Here is a 15,227-nt window from a genome sequence, read left to right as displayed (position 1 = left end):
GCCGGGCCGAACACGCCCCTCCCCCTCGGCGTGTGCCCCGCCCCCGACCTCCCACCCACCCCCACCTCCCGCCTCCTACGCCGGCGTGCGCCGGGCCTGGAGTGAGGCGGGGGGCGGGGCGGGGCGGGGCGGGGCGGCGCCGTGCGCGTGCGCGGCCTGAGCGGTGGCCGTGGGCGGGGGTGGGCGGTCATTCCCCCTCCAACCCAAAAGCACGCGCCCAAGCCCACTCGCGCCCCTCCGGCTTGGAGACTCGGGAGGGCGCCCGCTGCGCAGGCCGGGGCAACTGAGGCCCGCAGATCCAGCAGCCAGGACTGCTCCGAGGTCAGGAAGTGAAAGACAGTCTGGCCGGTGCGCCATGATCCCTTGCAGGCGGCCTTTGCGGAAATTCACTTGTCCGTCCAGTTATTCGTTTATGGACCTTCTGCTGAGCACCTCTAAGTGTCAGGCATTGAGTATAAAACCATGAGCAAAATATTAAGCCTGCCCAGAGACGCCTACTTTTACAGTCATTAATCAAATTATTAGGTACGCTTTAAAAATTTAGTTTGTTAATCTTCAGTGAATTATTTCTGTGTATATAGAATCCAGCCAACTTCAGAGGTTGGAGAGGAGAGGTCGGGGAAACCTTCCCATCTGAAAAGAGATTTACTCTGAGGCTTGAGCAGTGAGCAAGATTAACAGATGAAAGGAGGGGAGACAGCTCTCCAGCCAGGGAACACAGCACCAACCAAGGCCGCCTCATAAGAAAAAGACTGTCAGCCAATGGAGGGAAGGAGGAGTGATGGGAGTCAGGATCTGTTCTGGAAGGACGGCTGTAAGTGCTGCCTGGAAAATGAAATGTGGGCAGAGAGGTGGAGAGCGTCTAAGGAGGAGATGCTGCTGTCCTGGGGAGAGGTATGGAGATGGAGAGAGAGTGGAGTAAGATATAGAAAGTTTCTCTTTTTATCGGAAATCTCTTCTACACCTCTGCATGTACTTCCAAATGCAGTGGTCCAATCCTGCACCCCATCTTAGCAAATCAGTGTTACTGCCCAACTGGAGACCCCCCTCCCAGTATTCTGGATACTTCTCCTTCCTCCCTTCAGGTCCTGGGGCTGTGACCTCCATATTCCAGAGGTTTGGTCCTCAGTGCTATTCATGTCGAAGATGATTCTCAATGAGGCAACTATAGCTTTTCTTGGGGTAGGGAGATGTTTTTGATTATCTCACTGACTGGGAGGGGAGAGCTACTGGCATGTAGAGGCAGGAGCTAGGGGTGTTAAATGTCCTGCAGTGCACTGCACAGTCCCCTGAAGAATTACTCTGTCCCCACAAGACACCTATTAGGTGAAAAAGCCATTTGTAATTATCTGAAGCCAGAACCTAACTCTACTCCATATATCAACACAAAGTATTTTACACTGAATTTTCAGTCATACAACTATGTTGAAACAGAAGAATATACTTTCTTTCGTTTGAGAGCCTTGTTAAGAAATGTTCACTATTAGGGAAAAGGAGGTTTTAGATGGCAACATGACTTCAACACAAGGCACCTGTATTTGTAGCTGTGATCTAGGTGGACAGACGGTCTTATGTATTTAGCACTTACTCCAAAGTGTCAAAAGGCAAAACCGTGGGCAAAATTCAGTTGAACAGTGAACATCTTACTTCTCAAATCTAGACACATCTATTATAAGTAGGTACAGCCTTTTGAGACTTCCTTCTTTGCTTTTAAGGAATTGAGTTCAAACGTTTCTGTATTGTAAAGCATTTCAGTAGCTTACATTGCATTTACAGTTTTATTATTATTTATGTTTCTTTTTCTTTCCTTCCTTTCTTTCTTTCTTTTTTTGAGTCAGAGTCTCACTCTGTTGCCCAGGCCAGGGTGCTGTGGCATCAGCTTACTGCACAGCAACCTCAACCTCAAACTCCTAGGTTCAAGCCATACTCCTGCCTCAGCCTCTGGAGTATCTGGGACTATGGGTACCTGCCTCACCACCCAGCTAATTTTTTCTATTTTTAGTAGAGATGGGGTCTTGCCCTTGCTCAGGCTGGTCTCAAACTCCTGAGCTGAAGAGATCCTCCTGCCTCAGCCTCCCAGAGTGCAAAAATTGTACACATGAGCTACCACACCAGGACCAATGATTTAAGTTTTTTTTGAGACAGAGTCTCACTTTGTCACCCTCAGTAGAGTGCTGTAGTGTCACAGCTCACAGCAACTTCAAACTCTTGGACTCAAGTGATCCTCTTGCCTCAGCTTCCTGAGTAGCTGGGACTACAGGCGTCCGCCACAACACCTGGCTATTTTTAGAGATGAGGTCTCTCTCTGGCTCAGGCTGGTTTCAAACTTATGAGCTCAAGCAATCCACTCACCTTGGCCTCCCAGAGTGCTAGGATTATAGGCATGAGCTACTGTGCCCTGCCTTAAGTTTTTTTTTTTTTTTAATATCTCCTTTTTTTTTTTATATCTCCTCTCTATTAGTTCTCAAATGTGAGTGTTTAAAAATCCTATGGAGGGTGGCGCCTGTGGCTCAGTGAGTAGGGCGCCAGCCCCATATACCGAGGGTGGCAGGTTCAAACCCGGCCCCAGCCAAACTGCAACAACAACAACAACAACAAAAATAGCTGGGTGTTGAGGCAGGCACCTGTAATCCCAGCTACTCGGGAGGCTGAGGCAAGAGAACCACCTAAATCGCCTAAGCCCAAGAGCTGGAAGTTGCTGTGAGCTGTGATGCCACTGCACTCTACTGAGGGCAACAAAGTGAGACTCTGTCTCAAAAAAGAATCCCATGGAGAAAACACAGAATCAGAGTTTCTAATTCACCAGGTTTCCTGTAGAGCTAGAAAATGTCCATGTCTAACAAGTTCCAGGTGACCCTGATGCTCCCCGTCCAAGGACAACACATGATCTGGCCTCCACACTTTGGAATTTCATACCCACATCTGACCTCCTGCCCATCTATCCCTCTGGCACTTAATTCTCATCCCCCTGCCCTCATTCTGTCCGCTTTTTCTCCTACCCTCACTTTTCTGAATGTCACCCCCACCCCTTCTGACATCCTCCTGGAACTGAGGGGCTCTCTTCTGTTCCACAACTAACTCTTGCCAACATCACCTCCAAAAAGCCAGTGTCCTTTCCAGGATCTCATTCCCCCATCCTGCCCCCAAACACACAACAAATATCACTCTGCATTGTCATAACTTAGAAAACCAGGAATGTCCCCTAAGAAAAGCCTCAGGTGTCGTGCTGGAACCAGATCCCTGAACCTCAGTGATCAAGATAAATCTTGAGAGTTGATTCAGCTTGGAACAGTACAGACGCGTCAAGGCAGGACAGCCCATGTTGGGGGGCCAACTGAGCAGCGGTCCAGGCTTCATGTTCCTCACTGGACACTTCTCCTCAGTATTCCCCTCCCTCTGACAGGAGGATTCTCTGGGGCTCGGCCCCTCCACCCCCAGCCGAGCCCAGCCACGCACACAACAGATGTTTGATTCTCCTGGGCCAGAGAGAAGAGCAGCCTCAAGTCCACAGGCACAAGAACTTAAAGAGCAAGAGGAAGTGAAAGGAAAATTAGGGCAAGGAAACAGATAAAAGAAATCACCCATGAGGAAGAATCAGCAGAAAACTCCAGGCAACATGAAGAACCAGTCTAGAACACCCCCACTAAGGGACCATGAGGTAGCTACTGCAGAGGATTCCACCTGTAAAGAAATGTTAGGAATGACAGAAAGGGAATTTAGAATGCACATGTTGAAAACAATGAAAGAAATGATGGAAACAATGAAGGAAATTGCTAATAAAGTGGAAAATAACCAAAAGGAAATCCAAAAACAGAATCAAATAAGAGATGAACGATATGAAGAATATAAAAAGGATATAGCAGACCTGAAGGAACTGAAACAGTCAATTAGGGAACTTAAAGATGCAATGGAAAGTATCAGCAACAGGTTAGACCATGCAGAAGAAAGAATTTCAGAGGTAGAAGACAAAGTTCTTGAGATAACTCAGACACTAAAAGAGGCAGAAAAGAAGAGAGAGAAAGCAGAACGTTCACTGTCAGAATTATGGGACTTTATGAAGCGTTCCAACATACGAGTTATAGGAATCCCAGAAGGGGAAGAAGAATGCCCCAGAGGAATGGAAGCCATACTAGAGAATATTATAAAAGAAAATTTCCCAAACATCACCAAAGATTCTGAGACACTGCTTTCAGAGGGCTGTCGGACCCCAGGTCGCCTCAACTCTAACCGAGCTTCTCCAAGACACATTGTGATGAACCTGTCCAAAGTCAAGATAAAAGAAAAGATTCTGCAAGCTGCCAGGAGTAAGCACCAGTTGACCTACAGGGGGAAATCCATCAGAGTGACCGCAGACTTCTCTAATGAAACTTTCCAAGCAAGAAGACAATGGTCATCTACCTTTAATCTACTTAAACAGAACAATTTCCAGCCCGGAATTCTGTACCCTGCTAAGCTAAGCTTAAAAATTGACGGACAAATCAAATCATTTACGGATATACAAATATTGAGGAAATTCGCCACAACAAGACCAGCTCTACAGGAAATACTTCAACCTGTTCTGCACACTGACCACCACAATGGATCAGCAGCAAAGTAAGAACTCAGAAATCAAAGGACAGAACCTAACCTCCACACTGATGCAAAAGATAAAACTAAGCAATGGAGTCTCCCAATTAAGATGAATAGAATACTACCACACTTATCAATTATCTCAATAAATGTTAATGGCTTGAATTCCCCACTGAAGAGACATAGATTGGCTGACTGGATTAAAAAACACAAGCCATCCATTTGCTGTCTGCAAGAAACACACGTGGCTTCAAAAGACAAATTAAAGCTCCGAGTCAAGGGTTGGAAGACAATTTTTCAGGCAAATGGAATTCAGAAGAAAAGAGGAGTTGCAATCTTATTTTCAGATACATGTGGATTTAAAGCAACTAAAGTCAAAAAAGACAAAAATGGTCACTTTATATTGGTCAAGGGAAAAATACAACAAGAAGACATTTCAATTCTAAATATTTATGACCCAATTTAAATGCTCCCAGATTCTTGAAACAGACCTTACTCAGTCTGAGCAATATGATATCTGATAATACCATCATAACAGGGGACTTTAACACTCCTCTTACAGAGCTGGACAGATCCTCTAAATAGAAATTAAACAAAGATATAAGAGATTTAAATGAGACCCTAAAACAACTGTGCTTGATAGACGCATATAGAACACTCCATCCCAAAGATAAAGAATATACATTCTTCTCTTCACCCCATGGAACATTCTCCAAAATTGATCATATCCTGGGACACAAAACAAACATCAACAGAATCAAAAGAATTGAAATTTTACCTTGTATCTTCTCAGCCCATAAGGCACTAAAGGTGGAACTCAACTCTAACAAAAATGCTCGACCCCACCCAAAGGCATGGAAATTAAACAACCTTCTGTTGAATAACAGATGGGTGCAGGAAGAAATAAAACAGGAAATCATTAACTTCCTTGAGCATAACAACAATGAAGACACAAGCTACCAAAACCTGTGGGATACTGCAAAAGCAGTTTTGAGAGGAAAATTCATCACTTTAGATGCCTACATTCGAAAAACAGAAAGAGAGCACATCAACAATCTCACAAGAGATCTTATGGAATTGGAAAAAGAAGAACAATCTAAGCCTAAACTCAGTAGAAGAAAATAAATCTCCAAAATCAAATCAGAGATCAATGAAATTGAAAACAAAAGAATCATTCAGAAAATTAATGAAACAAGGAGTTGGTTTTTTGAAAAAATAAATAAAATAGATAAACCATTGGCCAGACTAACTAGAAATAGAAAAGTAAAATCTCTAGTAACCTCAATCAGAAACGATAAAGGGGAAATAACAACTGATCCCACAGAGATACAAGAGATCATCTCTGAATACTACCAGAAACTCTATGCCCAGAAATTTGACAATGTGAAGGAAATGGATCAATATTTGGAATCTCACCCTCTCCCTAGACGTAGCCAGGAAGAAATAGCCCTCCTGAACAGACCAATTTCAAGCACTGAGATCAAAGAAACAATAAAAAAGCTTTCAACCAAAAAATGCCCTGGTCCAGATGGCTTCACTCCAGAATTCTATCAAACCTTCAAGGAAGAGCTTATTCCTATACTGCAGAAATTATTCCAAAAAATTGAGGAAGAAGGAATCTTCCCCAACACATTCTATGAAGCAAACATCACCCTGATACCAAAACCAGGAAAAGACCCAAACAAAAAGTAGAATTTCAGACCAATCTCACTCATGAATATAGATGCAAAAATTCTCAACAAAATCCTAGCCAATAGATTACAGCTTATCATCAAAAAAGTCATTCATCATGGTCAAGTAGGCTTCATCCCAGGGATGCAAGGCTGGTTTAACATACGCAAGTCCATAAACGTTATCCACCATATTAACAGAGGCAAAAATAAAGATCACATGATCCTCTCAATAGATGCAGAAAAAGCATTTGATAAAATCCAGCATCCTTTTCTAATTAGAACCCTGAGGAGTATAGGCATAGGTGGCACATTTCTAAACCTGATTGAAGCTATCTATGACAAACCCACAGCCAATATTTTACTGAATGGAGTAAAACTGAAAGCTTTTCCTCTTAGAACTGGAACCAGACAAGGTTGTCCTCTGTCACCTTTACTATTCAACATAGTGCTGGAAGTTCTAGCCAATACAATTAGGCAAGACAAGGAAATAAAGGGAATCCAAATGTGAGCAGAGGAGGTCAAACTCTCCCTCTTTGCTGACGACATGATCTTATACTTAGAGAACCCCAAAGACTCAACCACAAGACTCCTAGAAGTCATCAAAAAATACAGTAATATTTCAGGATATAAAATCAATGTCCACAAGTCAGTAGCCTTTGTATACACCAATAACAGTCAAGATGAGAAGCTAATTAAAGACACAACTCCCTTCACCATAGTCTCAAAGAAAATGAAATACCTAACGAAGGAGGTGAAGGACCTCTATAAAGAAAACTATGAAATCCTCAGAAAGGAAATAGCAGAGGATATTAACAAATGGAAGAACATACCATGCTCATGGATGGGAAGAACCAACATTGTTAAAATGTCTATACTTCCCAAAGCAATCTACCTATTCAATGCCATTCCTATCAAAGTACCTACATCATAATTTCAAGATTTGGAAAAAAGGATTCTGCATTTTGTATGGAACCGGAAAAAACCCCGTATAGCTAAGGCAGTTCTTAGTAATAAAAATAAAGCTGGGGGCATCAGCATACCAGATTTTAGTCTGTACTACAAAGCCATAGTGCTCAAGACAGCATGGTACTGGCACAAAAACAGAGACATAGACACTTGGAATCGAATTGAAAACCAAGAACTGAAACTAACATCTTACAACCACCTAATCTTCGATAAACCAAACAAGAACATACCTTGGGGGAAAGACTCCCTATTCAATAAATGGTGTTGGGAGAACTGGATGTCTACATGTAAAAGACTGAAACTGGACCCACACCTTTCCCCACTCACAAAAATTGATTCAAGATGGATAAAGGACTTAAATTTAAGGCATGAAACAATAAAAATCCTCCAAGAAAGCATAGGAAAAACACTGGAAGATATTGGGCTGGGGAAAGACTTCATGAAGAAGACTGCCATGGCAATTGCAACAACAACAAAAATAAACAAATGGGACTTCATTAAACTGAAAAGCTTCTGTACAGCTAAGGAGACAATAACCAAAGCAAAGAGACAACCCACACAATGGGAAAGGACATTTGCATATTTTCAATCAGACAAAAGCTTGATAACTAGGATCTATAGAGAACTCAAATTGATCCACATGAAAAAAGCCAACAATCCCATATATCAATGGGCAAGAGACATTAATAGAACTTTCTCTAAAGATGACAGACGAATGGCTAACAAACACATGAAAAAATGTTCATCATCTCTATATATTAGAGAAATGCAAATCAAAACAACCCTGAGATATCATCTAACCCCAGTGAGAATGGCCCACATCACAAAATCTCAAAACTGCAGATGCTGGCGTGGATGTGGAGAGAAGGGAACACTTTTACACTGCTGGTGGGACTGCAAACTAGTACAACCTTTCTGGAAGGAAGTATGGAGAAACCTCAAAGCACTCAAGCTAGACGTCCCATTTGATCCTGCAATCCCATTACTGGGCATCTACCCAGAAGGAAAAAAATCCTTTTATCATAAGGACACTTGTACTAGACTGTTTATTGCTGCTCAATTTACAATTGCCAAAATGTGGAAACAGCCTAAATGCCCACCAACCCAGGAATGGATTAACAAGCTGTGGTATATGTATACCATGGAATACTATTCAGCCATTAAAAAAAATGGAGACTTTACATCCTTCGTATTAACCTGGATGGAAGTGGAAGACATTATTCTTAGTAAAGCATCACAAGAATGGAGAAGCATGAATCCTATGTACTCAATTTTGATATGAGGACAATTAATGACAATTAAGGTTATGGGGGGAAGCAGAAAGAGGGATGGAGGGAGGGTGGTGGGGCCTTAGTGTGTGTCACACTTTATGGGGGCAAGACATGATTGCAAGAGGGACTTTACCTAACAATTGCAGTCAGTGTAACTGGCTTATTGTACCCTCAATGAATCCCCAACAATAAAAAAAAAAAAAAAGATAAATCTTGAGTGCAACATTTTAGAAAATCAAAATTAATGCAAAAAATCCATAATGAACAACACATTAAATCAAATAAAGACAGAATCGGTATGATATTACTGATTTTTCTTTTTACCTCAGGCTCCAGTGAGGCTCAGCAAAATACTTTTATTGACCCTGACCTGACTTTATCTAGTCTTTTTTTTTTTTTTTGTAGAGACAGAGTTTCACTTTATGGCCCAGCTCGCAGCAACCTCCAACTCCTGGGCTTAAGCAATTCTCTTGCCTCAGCCTCCTGAGTAGCTGGGACTACAGGCGCCCACTACAACACCCAGCTATTTTTGTTGTTGTTGCAGTTCGGCCGGGGCCGGGTTTGAACCCGCCACCCTTGATATATGGGGCCAGCGCCTTACCAACTGAGCCACAGGTGCTGCCCTTTTTTTTTCTGAGATAGGATCTTACTCTGTTGCTATGGCATTAACCTAGTTCATAGCAACCTCAGACTCCTGGGTTCAAGTGATCCTCCTGCCTCACCCTCCCAGAGTACATGGGACTATAGACACCCACCACAATGCCTGGCTAATTTTTCTATTTCTTTTATTTTTTTTTTTAGACGAAGTTTTGCTTTGTCGCCCTCCGTAGAATGCTGTGGCATCACAGCTCACAGTAACCTCAAATTCTTGAGCTTAAGTGATTCTCTTGCCTCAGCCTCCCAAGTAGCTAGAACAGGTGCCAGCCACAACACCTGGCTATTTTTAAAATTTTTTGGTTGTAGTTGTCATTGTTGTCTGGTAGGCTGGGGCTGGATTCGAACCCACCAGCTCTGATGTACGTGGCTGATACCCTAGCCTCTGAGCTACAGGTGCCACGCCTAATTTTTCTATTTCAAGTAGAAACAAAGTCTCATTTTTGCTCAAGCTGGTCTCAAACTCCTGAGCTCAACCGATCCTCACGCCTCAGCCTCCCAGAGTGGTAGGATTACAAGCATGAACCACTATGCCCCGCCTTTTCATCTAGTCTTTGTTTAAAATTTTGGTGATGCTAGACGTGCTGGCTCAGAACTATAATCCTAGTACTTTAGGAGGCAAAGGCTGGAGGATCACTTGAAGCCAGGAGCTGAACACCAGCCTGGGCAATCTATTAGGCTCTCTCTCTACAAAATAAATAAATTAAATTAAGTAATTAATTAGGTGTGGTCCCAGATATTTAAGAGGATGAAGTAGGAAGATTGCTTGAGCCAGGAGTTCTAGGTCTACAGTGAGCTGTGATGATATTATGCCACTGCACTCTAGGCTGGATGACAGTGAGACCCTGTATCTCATTCTAAACCAGCAGTCATTCTAAACCAGTTCTTAAACCTGTGGGTTGCAACCCCTTTGTAACAATGAAAATACTTCGCAGCATTAGGAAAGTTGAGAACCACTATTCTAAACCCTTTGCAAAATGGCTGGTGGGCTTGACTCTGGTAACTTGCAAGAGAGATGGGAAAGGAAAAGGGGAAGTGAAAGCCTCCAAGCCTCAGTCTGTGCAGGTCCCAAGAAATCTCAGGAGTGAAGGAGGGGACCCAGCTAAAGGAGGGTTTTCTCGAATGTAGGAGAGTGCTTTCTATTCAATATTATAATTTTTTAATTATTATTTATTTATTTATTTATTTTGAGACAGAGTCTCACTCACTATGTCACCCTTGGTAGAGTGCCGTGGTATCATAGCTCATAGCAACCTCAAACTCTCGGGCTTAAGCGATTCTCTTGCCTCAGCCTCCCAAGTAGCTGGGACTACAGGTGTCCCGCCACAACACCCGGCTACTTTTTTTGTTGCAGTTGTCACTGTTAATTTTAGCTGGCCTGGGCCAGATTCAAACCCACCAGCCTCTGTGTATGTGGCCGGTGCCCTACCCACTGAACTACGGGCGCTGCCCTATTGTAATTTATTTAATCATCCTTATAGTCTCAGCTTCAGTTTTGCAGCTTTTAAAAACAACAAGCTATTGAGTTCTTTTCTGTCTGCTACCCCCTATGAGAAATGCTTAACAACTGTGTTGGACACATAGTTTATTAGCATGTGAATGCCTCCATTTATGCTCCAGGTTCACCTCCTGGAGCATGAAGTGGCCAGATCCAGATGGCTCCTGACCTCTGCAATGTGTATGCTCATGAACTAGGCAGACTCCTGTCTCTAACTGTGTGACCACAGGGAACACATTGCCTTAAGTCCCTTGCTGGGACTTAACATCTTAATTTTTAAGATGGTATGATTAAATATTCCATCAGAGGGAAATGATTAGATAAATTTGGGTACATGCATACAATGGCCCTACTAAATGGCCCTCACTGATCCCCATCTCCTTGTATTCATGCCCTGTAGAGTCCCCTCCCATAATAAACGGGAGTGACCTGTATTACCACTAGGATATGACAGACATGACAGCATGCAATTTCTGAGGCTAGGTCATAAAAGGCACTGTGGCTGCCAGCTTGTTCTGTCTTGGATCACTCTTTCTGGGGGAAGCCAGCCTCCAAGTCATGAAGATGCTCAAGTTAATCCTGTGGAGTGAGGGTCCCCATGGCAAAGAACCAAGGCCTCCTGACAACAGCCAATACAAATCTACATCAGCTTGAAAGTGGACCCTCCAGCCCCATTCAAGCTTCAGATGAGACCACAGCCATGGCCAATGTCTTGACTATATACATCATGAGAGCCTCTGAGCCAGAGCCCGATTGCTAGTTTGCTCCTAGATTCCAGACCCGGAGAAAATGTGTGAGATAGTAAATGTCTATTGTGTTGATCTGCTCAATATTTAAGTAATTTATAACACTGTAATAGCTAACTTTTAGACAATTTTTATGTGCAGCCATCTAAAAATATGTTATTAAACCAAGTACTACTGCAGAAAGATTTTCATAAAATATTAAGTGGGAGGAATAAAAGCAGGCCACCAAACAGCACAGGACAGTAGATCACATTTTTGGAAGAAAAATATGCATAGTTATAAAACTCTACCATGGGGCAGGGGAAGACATAAATGGATGGTTTTAGATTGGAAGGCTCATTATAGTAGAGTGAACAATCTCTCTAAATTAAAGTAAATGCAAATCCAATTTAAATCCCAGCTTAATTTTTTCTTTTTCAGGTATCAGGGATCTTGATAAGAGATAACTGAATGAGCTAACATTCAGTGATCATCTAACATGCATTGCATGATGTAACAACTAATTCAACTTAATTCCATCATAGGAGAAAGTCCATAGTTAGTCAATTTTCCTAATAGTGAGGAAGTGCTATCACCTGCCCCCACCCCATTCTACATATGAGGTTTCATAAAGGGTCTTGTTTGACCCTGAGGAGTACAGCTAGGAGTTGGTATCAGGCATGTTTGACATGTAAATGTGTTCCCTTGGACCTCCTTGCTGTGCTTCAGTTTCCTTAAGTAACAGTTCAAGGTCACACAGGTAGGAAGCTAACCGTAGAAAAAAGAGGCAGGCAAACTCTAAAAAAGAGGAGTAAAGAGCAATACTTTAGTAGTAATACTTCTCCTACGAAATATTAAAACATATGACAAAGCTGCAGAAATTAAACCAGAATGGGCACTGGCTTAGAAAGCCACAAACAGATCAATGGGGACACCACAGAGAGTCCCAGAATAGACTCAAACACACAGGAAAGTTTAGTGAATAACAAGAGTAGGCATATATCAGAGGAGAAAGTGAGAGTTTTGCTGCCACTGGCTAGCGAATAAACATGGCTCCCTACCCCCCTTCTATTCTCCAAATGAATGAAATATTTAAATGTTAAAAAAAAAACAAACCTTACCAACGTTTTAGAAAGTCTGTGTAATTTATAATCTGGAGCAAGGTTTCTAAATATGCCCTTACAGCCATGTTAAATATATACTATAAAATCATGTGCTACCCATAAAGAAAATGAAAGTGCAAAAACCAGAAAGGAAAAATAAAAAGATGATAGATTTGACTACATGAAAGTTTTAAAATCTTTATATGACCAACAAATTGGAGAAGATATTTGCCACAAAGGGATAATACACATAAATAGTGGGCGCCTGTAGTCCCAGCTACTCGGGAGGCTAAGGCAGGAGAATCGCCTAAGCCCAGGAGTTGGAGGTTGCTGTGAGCTGTGTGACGCCACGGCACTCTACCGAGGGCGATAAAGTGAAACTCTGTCTCTACAAAAATAAATAAATAAATAAATAAAGAGTTATTTCAAATTAGTAAGAAAAATAAGCCAGGCACAGTGGTTCATGCCTATAATCTCCATGACTATGGAGGCAGAGGCAAGATGGTTGTCTGAGCACAGTAGTTTGAGACCAGCCTGAGCAAGATAGTGTGATCTTATCTCTACAAAAAAAAAAATTTTTCAATAATAATTAGCCAGGTGTGGTGACACATGCCTATAGTCCCAAGCACTCCGGGGGCTGAGGCAGGAGGATGACCTGAATCCAGGAATTAGAGGCTGCAATGAGCTGTGATCATGCAGCTGTGCTCTCTCTCGGGCAACAGAGCAAGACCTTGTCTCTCAAGAAAATGTCACCTTGTCCAGAGGCTTCCCTGACCATTTGTCTCAACAACCTCCCCATCACTCTGCCCTTAGCCTGCTTTGTTTCCCTCTCATGCCCTTGTCCAACTTGTGTCCTATGTAAAAAGGATGTCACTGTCCTAGAGTCTTGGTGGAAAGAGGCTCAGGATACACCATACTGTGTCTATGAGTGAAGAGGAACAGAGTAGGCACCATGGATAACACAATGCCATTTTTGTTGCCTTTGTGTATTTATTTTAATATTAGTGTTTGGAGATATTCACCCCAAAAGACAGCCTCTATTTCTTTCCTGGTAGTAGGATTAGTTGCAGGTGATTCTTAGTTACTATCTTCTTTACACTATCTTCATTGTAATAAATTTACAGAGGGTACATTAATACTTGGGAAACTTATAATGAAGCTAATTTTGTTTGAGAAAGAGGAAGTAGGGATTAATGTGTTACACTGCAACCTTACTCCCCTCCCCCTCGAGGGAATTCTTCAGGTAATGATGCTTTTGCCCTGGCTTATATTTCAGAGCTATCAGAAGGCCTCATTGTTTATGAACCATCTGGTAGGGTCAGAAAGACCCCCAAATCCTACACCTCCAAATAACCAGAAATTGCTTCCAGAGGTCTAGGGCCTCTAATTATAATGATCAATGAACTTTGAACTTCAGAATAGTGGAAAGAGCCTTACTCCCAGCAGGCTGTATGAGTGAGCACTATACTCTTGTGGGACTTGGACAAATCCCTTCCTTTCTTTGCACCTCAGTTTCCCTAAATGTAAAATGGACAGATCAGAGTGGTTTTTTTGTTTGTTTTTTGTTTTGGTTTTTTTTTTTGCACTTTTGGCCAGGGCTGGGCTTGAACCCGCCACCCCCGGTATATGGGGCCAGCGCCCTACTCCTTGAGCCATAGGTGCCACCCCAGATCAGAATTTTTCAACTTTCTTTGCCTCCCTCCCTCCCTTCCTTCCTTCCTTCCTTCTTTCCTTCCTCTTTCCTCCCTCTTTCTTTTTTTCTCTCTCTCTTTCTTTCTTTCTTTCTTTCTTTCTTCTTTCTTTCTTTCTTTCTTTCTTTCTTTCTTTCTTTCTTTCTTTCTTTCTTTCTTTCTTTCTTTCTTTCTTTCTCTCTCTCTCTCTCTCTCTCTCTCTTTCTTTCTTTCTTATCTCTCTCTCTCTCCTTCTTTCCTTCCTTCCTTCCTTCCTTCTTTCCCTTCCTTCCTCTTTCCCTTCCTTCCTCTCTCTCTCTCTCCCTCTCTCCCTTCCTACCTTCTTTCTTTCTTTCTCAAAACTCACTTCCCCTTCTGATAAGGATAAAAATCAGACATCCTTCTTGGGGAATATCTTTTCTTTATCCCAACAGCCAAAAGATTCTGTGAAACTTTACTTTCTGCAGTTTGCATCACGAAAACAATAAATGTCTTCCAACTTCATTTTCCAAAATTAACTGGTAATACTAAATATGAGTTTTTGTTTTCTTTTTAGAAAAAAAATCTGTTGCCCTCGATAGAGTGCTGTGGCGTCATCGCTCACAGCAATCTCCAGCTCCTAGGCTTAGGCAATTCTTTTGCTTCAGCCTCCCAAGTAGCTGGGACTACAGGCGTCTGCCACAACGCCCAGCTATTTTTTTTTTTTTTTTGAGACAGAGCCTCAAGCTATGGCCCTGGGTAGAGTGCCGTGGCATCACAGCTCACAGCAATCTCCAACTCCTGGGCTCAAGTGATTCTCCTGCCTCCACCTCCCAGGTAGCTGGGACTATAGGAGCCCGCCACAATGCCCTGCTATTTTTTGGTTGCAGCCATCATTGTTGTTTGGCGGGTCCAGGCTGGATTTGAACCCGCCAACTCAGGTGTATGTGGCTGGCATCTTAGCCACTTGAGCCACAGGCGCCAAGCCCCAGCTACTTTTTTTGTTGTTGCAGTTTGGCCAGGGCCAGGTTCGAACCTGCCACCCTCGGTATATAGGGCCAGCACCCTACTCACTGAGCCACAGGCACTGCCCAATGAATGTGGGGTTTTTGCACACAA

The sequence above is a fragment of the Nycticebus coucang genome, chromosome 4 (assembly GCF_027406575.1).
Source record: "Nycticebus coucang isolate mNycCou1 chromosome 4, mNycCou1.pri, whole genome shotgun sequence".
NCBI lineage: Eukaryota > Metazoa > Chordata > Mammalia > Primates > Lorisidae > Nycticebus > Nycticebus coucang.
Note: the sequence above shows the minus strand (reverse complement) of the source record.